Here is a 13,279-nt window from a genome sequence, read left to right on the forward strand (position 1 = left end):
GGGGTCTGAAGACTTGAAGACGGCAGTGATGCTTCTTCCAGTGGCAATGGACTTGTCGCACTCCGGGGAAGGCAAAATAAGGCTGACGAGATTAATGTCTTTCCCTTCGAGAATTTTCGCTCTAAAGGCCCAGATACACCGGCCCGAAATCGGCAGTAAATGGGAGTCGGGCCGAACATGAGCCTGGGCAAGCCCTATTCGGAGTGGTGTGCACCGCACCGTCGGGTCTTTTCTGCCGACCTGACGCCTTTTCTTGCCGATTCAACATGTTGAATCTGTCAGGAACACCACCGGAAGTCGGACAAAGGGATAACACTGATTGGCTGTTCAGCTAGCGAATCAGTGCATGAGAAACGTTAACGGAAGTGAGGGAGGTAAACAAATGATTTAAAATGGAAGATGGAACACACACGAACGGCTATTTCACCTCATCGGTTTATAGAGCTCCTGTTCGTTCATGTTTTCAATGGACGAGAATGAAAATGGAAAGAAAAACGCTATTTATTGTTTGTTTATATCACTGTTTATAGTCTGTTCTTCTTCTTCTTGTCTTCCGGTTGTTCCGGTTGTTGCCTCTTTTGAATAATGAATACACACTACCGCCGCCTGCTGGTAAGGAGAGTTATTGCCACTCACGCATGCGCAGTTCATACGTGCTCGGCTCGGATTTGCGGTGTGTTCCAGTGCGGGAAGTCGGCAAATATGCAAGAGAGTCCGGCGACGCAACAGTCGGTGTCGGCGTCGGCGACTTCTCAGGTGACTGGCCGGTGTATCTGGGCCTTAAGCCGTGAGGAAATGTTTGCGGCTTGGGGAATGTAAATCCTGCCTGAAGGAGGAGCTGGGAGGGTGGAAGCCAGGGAGTGGGAGGGAGTTACCGCTTGTGGATGTAAGAGACCCTGACCCGGCATAAACCCTGGTGGTACTGAAGCCGAAAACCCGGCTCTGTTCGCGGAAGAGGTTGAAGCTACAGCAGGGCCCTTTTCCATGGACTGGAGGCGAGCGTCGATTAGCAGCAAGGAGCTTGCCAGAGCTTGCAGGGTGTTTGCTAAGCTACTGTCCGTGAGGGGCTGGTTTCCTTTGCTCACGGGCTGGTCGGCGCTGGGGTGAGCCTGGGAAGGGGTGGGTGTTTTCGACGAGCGAGCTCGTGGAGGACTCGCCTTCCTTGTCCTTTTTCCCCCGCGGCCGCGCCCTCGCCCTCGCCCTCGCCCTCGCCCTCGCCCTCGCCCTGATCTCTCGGGAGAGCTGGCTGGAGCTGTTGGCTTGGGCTGGGGGACCGCGTCGGGGACTTGGTCCGAGAGCTCCCGAAGCTGGGAGAGATGGAGATCTGGGGCTGGGGAGATGCCCTGCTGCAGTAGATGGGAGAAGAGGAAGTCTGCCTCTGCCGTACGTGAGCCGCCACGGGAAGCCAGACGGGCGCTCATGCGCCGGTGGCTTGAGGAGTTGGAAGCTACTTCTGGAGGTACATCGGAGCCGGGATCGAGATCCTTCGAAAAAGGTTAGTTGCTGGAAAAGTCTGAATTAGACATCTTGAGGTTATATATTCCTGAGTGTTTAACGGAAGAGGAGTATTAGTGTACTACCATTTGCGTGTGGTCACCTGAAATGACAACTGACAGGAAGGAAGAGCAGGCATTTAAGGAATTTAACGTGTGCAGCAATTGGCTGCTGAGGGGTGACGCCCACGCATTTAATGAGGGGGGAGACAGCAATAGAGTGACGTGTAAGTGACTCATTGTTAGGTCTTCCTTATTGAACTTGCGCTAAAGCTTTCATTAAACATCCTTATTAAACCAAATGTTCAAAAAGCTCATAAACCAGAATATTCTATGCACACCTCACGTCTTAATCTCAATATTTTTCTTTAAAAATAAGGCCATGTCGTATTTGGAATATCAGGAATAGTAGTACGTATTTAAACACAGTCAAGGATTTTGGTTAGTTAATAATTCTGATTTGTCCTCAGAGTTAAGGTCTCCTCTGTGTCTAAAACTGGTTTATCTTGAGTTGCGATTTACCTCCAATGCTTACTAAACTGTATTCACACTCCCAGCCTAACTCCATGCCTATTTAAGGCCAACACATTTAAGGCCATTTACAGTAAATACGCTTGCTTGAATTGAATCTTCAGTAAATACACTTTAGAGAAAGGGTGACGAGGCAAACAGGCCTAAATATTTACTGACAGTTAATACAATCTGCCTGCTTTGCTGCTTAGTAAAATACCCTAAAATAGAATAAAAAATGCCTGGTGGATTTTTTTAGAGACGGCATCTGTAAAAGTGCTTGATTTAATGATTGACCAACAACTGCAGGCTTTCAAAAGTACGTTAGTACTCCAGGTCAGCTTTTCCTGAGGTAGAGATACAAAGGTGTGATTACAGAGACACACATTCTCCTTTCTATGTGATATACTGCTGTCCTTCATGTATAATATACTGATGCATATCAGCCTTAGTATGCTTGGATTTAGCAGTCGAAACACAGACAAGAAAGTGATAGATCCACTGGGGCCAGTGTGCTTTTGTGAATTCTTATCTGTCATCTAAAATAAATCAGAGTCTAGGAGTATTCAGGAGGAGTGCGCGAGGGGGGTCAGAACATATCATTTGAATGAAAATATTCATATTTAAGACTGGAGCTACATAAAGACCAATTTTTAATCCAATATTTACTCTATTTTAGGTTTGTTTTGAATAAAATACAAAAGGGAAACAGAATCCTGCTGGTTGCAGTGACCACAACTGTAACATTCCAGGCTGTAAAAAACAAAACATTGAGCTGAAAGACGATAAAAGGGCTTTATCAGAAAGACTGCAGAGTTTGGTCCCTGGTGACTACTTTGACATTCCAATTAGTCTTCTGATAATTTGTTAATATAAAAGAATAAATACAGTACATGCTGCATAAATGTGTGGGAAAATTATCTTCAAGGTTAAAAATTAAAGTCAAGTAGTAGTTGATTAGAGATAGGAATAGAAAACTACTTCAGATGATTTGTGCCGGGTAGTTTTACACGGTCACATTTGCAAATAACGTCACTTTAATAAGCCCAGGTTACATTTGATTTGACTTTTTCGCAACTGTAAGAGCTGAATATGAAAAAAGTATTTATTTGAACATGTTTTAAAGTGGACCTATCATGCTATATTTGAAACATAATATTGTAGGGCCATACCTATATAAAATATGTCTGTGAAGTTTTTTTTTCAAAATACCAAACAGATCATGCATTTTAGCCATGCCTCATTTCGCTTTATTTGCTCTTTTCCAGCCCCGTTTTTGCAAGGGCTGATTCTGTGAGAAGTCTTCTTCGCTGCTTTTGTGGCAGACTGCAGCACCACCTACAGGCCAGGCGGGGCACCCCTTTTCTGACGTCAGAAAAATTCAAATAATAATCAGCTCCGTTGCAGCCCCGTTTTTAGAGATTTGGGTATGGGGGAAAAGAGAGAGGGTTGTGTTTTCTGACACTTGGTGAGTTCCCTGACACACCGGGGACACATATTCATGTACAAAAGACGTACAAAAGTGCATTTTGCATGACAAGTGCCCTTTAATTTAAAGAGAAAAAAGTTGTGGAACTCACTTGTTTTTGGCTGCTTCCATTTTTTTATGTGCACAAAAAGTCTTCAGATAAGAATTAATTAATTTGTAATCAAATGGATTATGTTATTTAGTGCACCAAGTTAAATGTGTTTCTGCTTCCTGTTTTGAACTAAATATCTAATGTGATAATACTACTGTCGAGAGAGGTCGCTCTAAAAGATTGCTGTTGACATTTTGGTGAGGACAATCTATGACAGACTTAGTATTAAAATGTCGCTTGGGATCTGGGACTGTAATCGTTCTAACTCAAAGTTAATAAAACGCTGCAGTGCAATGATGGAAAACTTTAGAGAGGACAGTTGTAAATCTGAGTAAGACAGCAGAGAGAATGTTTTGACCACTTGTAACCATAGCTGTTCGTTCTGTACAACTGCCCTTCCTTCCCTGAGATAACTTAATTTCTGTGAGCTGTGGAGCTCTGCTTTTTATCCATTCAGAGAGCACACAGCTAGCAGCTGCATATAAACAGAATCATTAGAGCCTTTTGTTTTGCCAGCAGGGTGCTCGCACTGTGCTTTCAGGGGGTATTCAACTCCTTTCAAATGATAATCGCAGCTATCGCTATTCCATTCATTTAAGGGATCATGTTTCAAGCCAACGTGCCTAAAAGATCATTAAAAAGCACTTTTCACAGGCTTCCATTTTTCATTTCATTCCGTAGTGAGGATTTATTTTTGCTTGACTTTGTTGACAATGTTTATTAACTTGGACATTTACTGCGAGTGCAGCTTTATATCAAAACTAGACCTCGGGCTGATCATTATTGGAATTATTATTGTTTTTTTATTGGAACAAACCTCTTATATGTATTTCCACCTACTTGTATTTAGATATACAAATAAGCCCTGTCCATCTGTTCCAGAAATAAGCATACAGTCCACACATGTTTCTCATACAAATGCAAACTGATTGACTACCATTAAATCAACGTCAGTGGAAAGAAAACATTGTCGCTAATCAGAAATGTCACTTAAAATGAGACAGATGGTATGGAAACTACTGTACCTCGAAGAAGATGATCACACTACTTTACAAACAGTTGGTGTTGAAATCAGATGTTGAAGAACAGAGGAAGTCTGTCTAAAACAGAACAGGAAACAGGAAAAACTTTGCATTAAGGAAGTGTAATTTGCCCAGCTCTTGCATGAACAGATGGATGTACCATACAAAACTCAGGACATGACATTTCAAATGTGCAAACATATTCAACGCATGTCATTTAAGGGTTATGTTATACAACACTTGTTTTTGTTTGCTTTTCTTCGCCCGCAGCTGTAACACTAACCAGTGTCAGGCTTGATCAGCGCTTCAGTCAGCGCTAACCTGCTTGTCTCTGGACGTTCTCCCAACGCCAAGCAGCTGTAAGGCCCGCTAATCAAACCCTGACAGGATGATCTGGCGCTCTAATGTCAGCACGCATGCAGGGAAGCACGTACACTGAGACATGCACGCGCAAAGCCACTTATCTCGTCCACACGAACACGCACACACACACAGAACATACATCCCTGGGGCTGCATGTCTGGATCTCTGGTTTATTGTTTTGATATGTTTTTAAAATAAACACTGAGTTATTCAAATCACTGTAGACTTTTGTTATTACATTACAACATCTGTTCAACGCTTCAATAGCAGGTTTTTGACACCCTTGTGATATGTTTTGACACTTGATCGTGTGCAGGGTTAATAATTGCATTAAGCATTTATAGGAAATGTATACGGTTGTATTGATCGTTATTTATTTCGTCTTCACTATGCTGATTATTTGTGCACTTTTGTCAAAGTATTCATTTGTTGCCAACAGCAAGAATAATAACATTATGTCAAAAGTGTACGCCTAATGATCTTTGCTGTTCACCATCAAAACTGGAATCCAAAATGAGAAATGAAAAAGGCAATTAAAAAAATCACCTCGACAGGGAAACACATACGAACCAAATGTTCAACATAAAAAGAAATATGATACAAGCTGGCAAATCTACTTAATTAGAAAACCCAACTCAAATCACATATCAAAAGTTATATGAAGTTTGAAGTAAGCTTCTTAATCTGTGTGTTTGTACTGCTTTTACACAGAGCTACTTCAATTGATCTCTATTTAAATGTTATAATAACACAAATCAGACAGTAAGAGGAAATTCATGACTCAGGATCAGGGATTGTTTTTCAGGGTATTTTTTTTTTTCCAGGGATACTTTCCATGGAAAAAAACATCAAAGTATTTATGTGCAGATGAGCAGAGATTACGAGAGAACTTTATGTCCATAATAAAGAAGAGTACACATATTTATTGCAAGACAGCTTTCAAAACCTTTTGAACATGCCACATTTCTTTTGAAATCACATCATCCATCATGATTAATAGTGACGTAAAGTGCTGTATCAGCAATTAATCATCATTTTGAACTTCAATCTTGTCTGCATTGTTGAGGCAAAACGAAAATAGACGACGAAAATATTGTTCTGACTAAATGATGCCCCTAAAACTAAAAGCCTCAGACTCATTCGTCATTTGGTAGGCAACTTAATTGTCGGTAATTGTGGCAAATAGAAAATAACAAGGGGCCTGAGGCAATCCATTACACTCAAAATATGTGCAAGTGCCCTTTGTTAAAAAAATGATCAGAGGTTTCATTTCAAGGAAATGATCAGCACATTCTCCATAGTGAGGAATGTTTTGTTAAACATGAGTGTGTAAAAAAATACAGATACAGCTCTAACATGAGTCTGTTGAGTGAGTGTTATATAAACAGGAAGCTTGGTTTATAGATGAGGTGCAGCTGAACATGCAGGAAGAAGATCTGATAATGAGAAGGCGTGAAGGCCAGAAAAGGAACCAGGTGAGAGATGAGGACCTTAATTTTTCACTACATTATCCCTTTCTCAATTTTGAGTCAGAAATCCTGGCTGTGACACTGCACTCTATACAGTCACCATGGATACAGATTGATTCTTGCATTAAATGTTACCAAAAGTAGGATTTGTACGGTTAGGGTTTGTTTGTTTTAATTGGTTTAGCTGTATATGCATGTACACTTGTTTGTATATAACATTATTTAAACACTACATGCACCAACAATCCACAACGGACACATGCCGTTTCAAGGTAGGGGTTTTGAAATAATAAACACAAAGTCACCATGAAATACTGAATTTAAAGATACGAAACGTACAAGAAGCACTGCGAATGACTGGTATTGTCTGAAACTCTAAAGTAAAACACATGAACATGACAGCTAATATGTGATTAATATTGAAGTTGTAGGCGAGGCTGTCAACTTTATACACCAGGGAGCCCCTGGGCCCCATTTTGTAAATTGCTCAACATTTGTATCTCTTCTTTTATTTACCCAAGAATACGGAATGAGATCATGTTGTACTATTTTCTGTTGCAGGTTGAGGAAATGAAAGCAGCAGGGACAGATTTGATGGCAATATTCCTGACATAGTATCAAGAGACCCAGCAATTGGGCTTATAATGTGTTTTGCAAAAACAGGAAATTACACCAAATAAACACATCAATAAAAGTCTATTGTTATTCTATTATGTCCTTAAAACATATAAACCATATGTTGACTGAAGGGAGCACTTGTGTATGCATTTTTTGTCAGTGTGGGGAGATGTTGGAGTAGGCTTCACAGGTTATTGCATTTGTAGGAGGTGGATACAGTTCCCAGCTGTGTCTTCTGGACAATGTCACCACCCAGCTGTATCAGGAGTTTCAGTCTTCCCACTTTCGTTCTCTCTCCCAACAAAGGAAACAGCCACCTGACCCCATCTTTGATAAAGTAGCTGTGTAAACAGTTGTCTGCTCTCAATATGTAAGTCACAGCTGCATGTTGTTTTAATTTATGTTGTATGCAGTGGCGGCTGGTGGAAATTATTTTAGGTGGGGCTATTGTAATGGTGAATAAACCACACGGGGAACATTTTGAAAATTACCCCTTAAATGAAATTGGCTACACTATTTCATCGTTGCTGTTGTATGATTGGTGTTTAGTTACGGTATTTAGCGTCTACAGCACCTCCGCTTTTAGGGTTGACGTAGACCCAAACGTCGCCCGGAGGTCCCCCGGTGTTGTTGCGGGAGCTGCTGCACTAGCTAACGCTCCACTAGCTAACGCTACATTAGCAAAACAAACGCTTATTTCTTTTGCAAATGGTGCGGCGGGCTTCAAACACGTTCCCCTCCACTGGTTTCAACCAAGCACTAAATTAGATGTTTTCCAACCAAATACGGTTAAACTGACACTTCCCCATATTAATTTGTAAGTAGATTCGAAGATACACGAGTTTCTGACTGCCGCAAGCTGAAGCTTGGTTGCTAGGTTACTAGGTGTTCTCCAATAAGGGGCCGGGGGAAACAAAGTTAGTGATTACTGGTTCCATGTTGATTTAATTCAATACAAATATCCCGGGGGACTCCCGAGGCAGTTGCAAGGTACCGACAGGACTGAAGGGCAGCAGCCTCAGCCGTGGCCGAGGCAAAGCAGCGGGTGTGGGAGAAGTTCGGAGAAGACATGGAAAAGGACTTTCGGGCGGCACCAAAGTTGTTCTGGAAAACTGTCCGACACCTCAGGAGGGGGAAGCAGGGAACCATGCAAGCTGTGTACAGTAAGGATGGGACGTTGTTGACCTCAACTGATGGAGTGTTAGGGCGTTGGAAGGAGCACTTTGAGGAACTCCTGAACCCGACAACTCCGCCCTCTATGTTAGAGGCAGAGCTGGAGTATGACGGGGGATCGACACCAATCTCCCGGGGGGAGGTCACTGAGGTCGTCAAACAACTTCACAGTGGCAAAGCCCCGGGGGTGGATGAGGTCCGCCCAGAAATGCTGAAGGCTCTGGGTGTTGAAAGACTGTCATGGTTGACACGTCTCATCAACGTTGCGTAGAAGTCGGAAACAGTACCGAAGGAGTGGCAGACCGGGGTGGTGGTTCCCCTTTTTAAAAAGGGGGATCCGAGGGTGTGTGCCAATTACAGAGGCATCACACTACTCAGCCTCCCCGGGAAAGTTTACTCTAAGGTACTCGAAAAGAGGGTCAGGCCGATTGTCGAACCTCAGATTGAGGAGGAACAATGCGGATTCCGTCCTGGTCGTGGAACAACGGATCAGCTTTTTACTCTCGCAAGGATCCTGGAGGGGGCCTGGGAGTACGCTTATCCGGTCTACATGTGTTTTGTAGACTTGGAGAAGGCGTATGACCGGGTTCCCAGGGAGTCACTGTGGGAGTATGGGGTGAGGGGGTCTCTACTCAGGGCCATCCAATCTCTGTACTCCCAAAGCGAGAGCTGTGTCCGGGTCCTCGGCAGTAAGTCGGACCCATTTCAAGTGAGGGTTGGCCTCCGCCAAGGCTGCGCTTTGTCACCAATCCTGTTTGTAATATACATGGATCGGATTTCGAGGCGTAGTCGTGGGGGAGGGGGTCTGCAGTTCGGTGGACTAAGGATTGCACCACTGCTTTTTGCAGATGATGTGGTTCTGATGGCTTCATCGGTCTACGACCTTCAGCACTCACTGGATCGGTTCGCAACCGAGTGTGAAGCGGCTGGGATGAGGATCAGCACCTCCAAATCTGAGGCCATGGTTCTCAGCAGGAAACCGATGGACTGTCCACTCCAAGTAGGGAATGAGTCCTTACCCCAAGTGAAGGAGTTCAAGTATCTCGGGGTCTTGTTCTCGAGTGAGGGAACAATGGAGCGTGAGATGGGTCGGAGAATCGGAGCAGCGGGAGCGGTACTACAGTCACTTTACCGCACCGTTGTGACGAAAAGGGAGCTGAGCCAAAAGGCAAAGCTCTCTGTCTACCGCGCCATTTTCGTTCCTACCCTCACCTATGGTCATGAAGGATGGGTCATGACCGAAAGAACGAGATCGCGGGTACAAGCGGCCGAGATGGGTTTTCTCCGCAGGGTGGCTGGTGTCTCCCTTAGGGATAAGGTGAGAAGTTCGGTCATCCGGGAGGGACTCTGAGTTGAACCGCTCCTCCTTAGCGTCAAAAGGAGCCAGTTGAGGTGGTTCGGGCACCTAGTTAGGATGCCACCTGGGCGCCTCCCTAGGGAGGTGTTCCAGGCACGTCCATCTGGGAAGAGACCAAGGGGTAGACCTAGAACCAGGTGGAGGGATTATATCTCTTCGCTGGCCTGGGGGCGCCTTGGGATCCCCCAGTCAGAGCTGGTTGATGTGGCCAGGGAAAAGAAAGTTTGGGGCTCTTTGCTGGAACTGCTACCTCCGCGACCCGACCACGGATAAGCGGGAGAAGAAGATGGATGGACAAATTGTTGGGGAGAACTGAAAGGCTATTACCGTACTGGTTACTTTGCAGACTGGACATTTCCCCCAAAACACATTTAGACGCTATAGAGAGGCGAAGTCCCGCCCATCTACTTCCGACCCATGGGACCCCGGAAGCGGAAAATTATACATTGAAGTCAATCGAGAGAGAAAAGTCATCTTTCGATCCCGTTTGAATTGTGCCACGAATGACACATATGATGTTTGTCAAATTAAAAGAACATTTTGCAAGTCAAAAAAATAAAAATGTTTCGTAAAACTGTGACGTTACACATTTTTTTGTGTGAAACCGCTCAGTGAACTACAGGTCTCTGGTCTGGTCTCGCACAATACGCGGCCATCACGTTAGCAAATGTCCCCTGTTTCTTTCAGAATGAGGCGAAAAAGTATAAAACAAGGTGAAAATCAGTCGGGGCATGTTGAGAGCTGTACATGCACGAAAGGGGAGTTAGTCGGTTCTGTAAGAGCCAGCATGCGGGACCGGCTTTACAAGGTTTCAGTGAGTAATATGAGTGCAATGTTTAACGTTAATGTCAGCTAGCTAACATTAGCTAACAAGGTACACAAACGTGTTTTTTTTTAGCAACTAGTTTTCTCCTTAAGAACTTTGTGGTCTCTGTGTATGCTGTGGATAACATTAGTGTTCACAAGAACAAGATACACTCCCGTGTTTTGTTTTAGTTGCTCTTCAGATTGAAGCGGACAGTTTTATATCGACTATATGTGTGATCTCCTTTTTACATCTCGTTGTGTCATTTGAGTTTATTTGCTGTGTGTAGATTCAAGGATTTTGGTTATCTTGTCAATTTGTTTGGTTATCTAGGCACAGCTGTGTGTGACTGCCTCTGGTGCACTGGTATGTGTTTTCCTAATGTAGAGAGCATTGATTAATTAATAAACTACACACTGACTCTAGATCCTGACCAAATCCTTTTTTGTTGATCAAACGTTTTTCAAAAATGTATTGTATATTATACAGGACTGTCTCAGAAAATTTGAATATTGTGATAAAGTTCTTTATTTTCTGTAATGCAATTAAAAAAACAAAAATGTCATACATTCTGGATTCATTACAAATCAACTGAAATATTGCAAGCCTTTTATTATTTTAATATTGCTGATTATGGCATACAGCTTAAGAAAACTCAAAAATCCTATCTCTAAATATTAGAATATCATGAAAAAGTATACTAGTAGGGTGTTCAACGAATCACTTGAATCGTCTAATTAACTCGAAACACCTGCAAGGGTTTCCTGAGCCTTGAAAAACACTCAGCTTGGTTCAGTAAACTAAATCACAAGTATGGGGAAGACTGCTGATCTGACTGCTGTCCAGAGGACCGTCATTGACACCCTCCATCAGGAGGGTAAGACACAAAAAGAAATTTCTCAAAGAGCAAGCTGTTCACAGAGTGCAGTTTCAAAGCACATCCACAAAAAGTCTGTTGGAAGGGGGGAATGTGGCAGGAAACGCTGCACAACCAAGAGAGATGACCGCAGCCTTAACAGCATTGTGAAGAAGAGTCGCTTCCAGAATTTGGGGGAGCTTCAAAGACAGTGGACTGAAGCTGGAGTCCAGGTATCAAAAGTCACTGTTCACAGACGTGTCCGGGAAATGGGCTACAATAGCCGTATTCCCATGGTCAAGCCACTTCTGAACTCAAGACAACGGAAGAGGCGTCTGACTTGGGCTAAGGAAAAGAAGCACTGGACAGTTGCACAGTGGTCCAAAGTCCTCTTTTCAGACGAAAGCAAGTTTTGTATTTCATTTGGAAGTCAAGGCGCCAGAGTCTGGAGAAAGGCTGGAGAGGAGCAAAATCCAAGTTGCTTGAAATCCAGTGTGAAGTTCCCACAGTCAGCGATGGTTTGGGGAGCCATGTCAGCTGCTGGTGTTGGTCCACTGTGTTTCATCAAGCCCAGAGTAAATGCAGCTGTGTACCAAGAGATTTTAGAGCACTACATGCTTCCGTCTGCTGAAAAGCTCTATGGAGATGAGGAATTCATTTTCCAGCATGATCTGGCACCTGCCCACAGTGCCAAAACCACCAGTAACTGGTGTACTGACCATGGCATTACTGTCCTCGATTGGCCTGCAAATTCCCCTGACCTGAACCCCATAGAGAATATGTGGGGTATTGTGAAGAAGAAGCTGAAAGACACCAGACCCAACAATGCTAATGAGCTAAAGGCCGCTATTGAAGCATCCTGGGCATCCATAACACCTCAGCAATGCCACAGGCTGATTGCCTCCATGCCACGCCGCATTGATGCAGTAATCCGTGCAAAAGGATTCCCAACCAAGTACTGAGTGCATTAATGGACATTTTCAAATGTTTGATTGTGTTTTGCTGTTATAAATCTTTTTTTTTTACTTGGTCTGAGGAACTATTCTAATTTTTTGAGATAGGATTTTTGAGTTTTCTTAAGCTGTATGCCATAATCAGCAATATTAAAATAATAAAAGGCTTGCAATATTTCAGTTGATTTGTAATGAATCCAGAATGTATGACATTTTTGTTTTTTTAATTGCATTACAGAAAATAAAGAACTTTATCACAATATTCTAATTTTCTGAGACAGTCCTGTATAACAGCTGCACATCACAGACCAGAGTCTCTGCTACTGTGGACCACGAAGGAGGCAATCATCATCCCCATCCCCAAAGACCCTGCATGGCATGGAAATCTCCTCCAACCGGAACAATTCTACACCCAGCATATGCTCCTGTGTTGGCCAGTAGAGAGGAGGACATTTAAATAAACATACTCTTAACACCCTCGGACTCTGCGTTGTGTTTCGTATGTGTGATGGGGTGTTATGCAGAGGGGAGGAAAACAGGACACAGCAGATTCGGATTGTGGTGGAGATGCTGAGCAGTTATTTAATTGTTGCATGTAATTATTATTATTATACTGCGTGCTTCTTAGTTATTCCATCTTTTGCTGTAACATGGATCTGTATGTAACTCTATATTTACTTGTTATCTACCACACTTCCTTCTACCTCATACACCATCATTATACATGGTGTATATAGGATATATATATTTTTATACATATCTGTAAATTGTATAATTTAATTTTTCGTATTTGGGATTTCTCTTGTCCACTCAAATACACTTGGCCCTTTCTCTTTTCCATGTGGAAAATGACAGCTGCATATTCTGCTTTTCTCATCGGGCTCCCTGTCTGCTCGTCCACAATGAGAAAATTATATAATTAATTACTAATAATCATTTATACCTGTTATTACCAATATTTCACAAATTCTTCATGTAAACTTAAGAGCACAGCTTTATGTTGAGTGTCAACTTTGCTTGGTTCATCTTACTGGGGGGCAGCTACATGGATGTCGGTGCAGTCCACAATAATTTTGCAGT

This window comes from Notothenia rossii (assembly GCF_949606895.1).
Source record: "Notothenia rossii genome assembly, chromosome: 1".
NCBI lineage: Eukaryota > Metazoa > Chordata > Actinopteri > Perciformes > Nototheniidae > Notothenia > Notothenia rossii.